Source organism: Octodon degus, unplaced genomic scaffold, assembly GCF_000260255.1.
Source record: "Octodon degus isolate 3935 unplaced genomic scaffold, OctDeg1.0 scaffold00178, whole genome shotgun sequence".
Classification (NCBI taxonomy): Eukaryota; Metazoa; Chordata; class Mammalia; order Rodentia; family Octodontidae; genus Octodon; species Octodon degus.
Genome location: NW_004524754.1, coordinates 4,324,862 through 4,325,578, shown reverse-complemented (window position 1 = coordinate 4,325,578; position 717 = coordinate 4,324,862). Strand labels below are relative to the sequence as shown.

The 717-nt window shown below is 47.3% G+C and overlaps 1 long non-coding RNA gene across 1 annotated transcript in view; it reads right to left on the bottom strand.

The window, feature by feature from the left end:
- LOC111813284 overlaps positions 1–376 on the bottom strand; it is a 2,887-nt gene extending 2,511 nt beyond the window's left edge. The window contains exon 1 of the long non-coding RNA XR_002818586.1: positions 213–376. This is a non-coding gene — a long non-coding RNA (uncharacterized LOC111813284). The remainder of the gene's footprint in view (positions 1–212) is intronic.
- Positions 377–717: the final 341 nt, after the last annotated feature.

Genomic DNA, 717 nt, shown 5'->3' with positions numbered 1-717 from the left:
ACTTGGCACAAAACTCTGAGCTCACCTCTGTTCCCTGGTTGAGGACTCCACCCACAGCTCTTAGTTTCTCTTCCTTGAAAGCAAGCCCCTGATATCAGCCCTCCAGCAGGAAAGCCAAGTACAGGGGCTGATGTCTGCCCTGTTCCATATCAATCTCCCCAGATCCCCTCTCTGAATACAGAAGCTTCCCTCTTGAGCCAAAGCCCACTCACTTTTTCAGTATATCCACAGGCCAGCCACTCTTGCTGGACTGATGGAGGATTTGGCCATACACAGAGGCCATGACACTATCACATCTGTAGTCAGCAAAATAAGATGGTACTTTAGGTGTGAGCATCCCTCCTTAGGGACAAATGGCTTCTCCAAACTTCCTCAAGATGAAGACTTAACTGCCATAGCCCAGATGAAAGGAGGAAACAAAGATGTTGCCCTGAAACTCAAGCTCCACAGGGAGCAAACCTGAAGTGTCATCCTCTTTTCTTTTGTACCCTCTCACCTCTCCACCTTCCTATGAAAGACCTTGCACACCTAGACACTGTCACTTTATGATTTGAGGCCAAAGCAGAACCTCCATCTCATTTGAGTGAGACTTGAAGAAAGCCCCTCTCTTTTTCCCCAAAATAAATGACTTCCTTTGGTTAGACCAGGAGTAAGCAGCTGAACCTGAAATGCTAGTAACCCACCAACCCTAACATCCAATGGCTTCTTGTGTCTTCT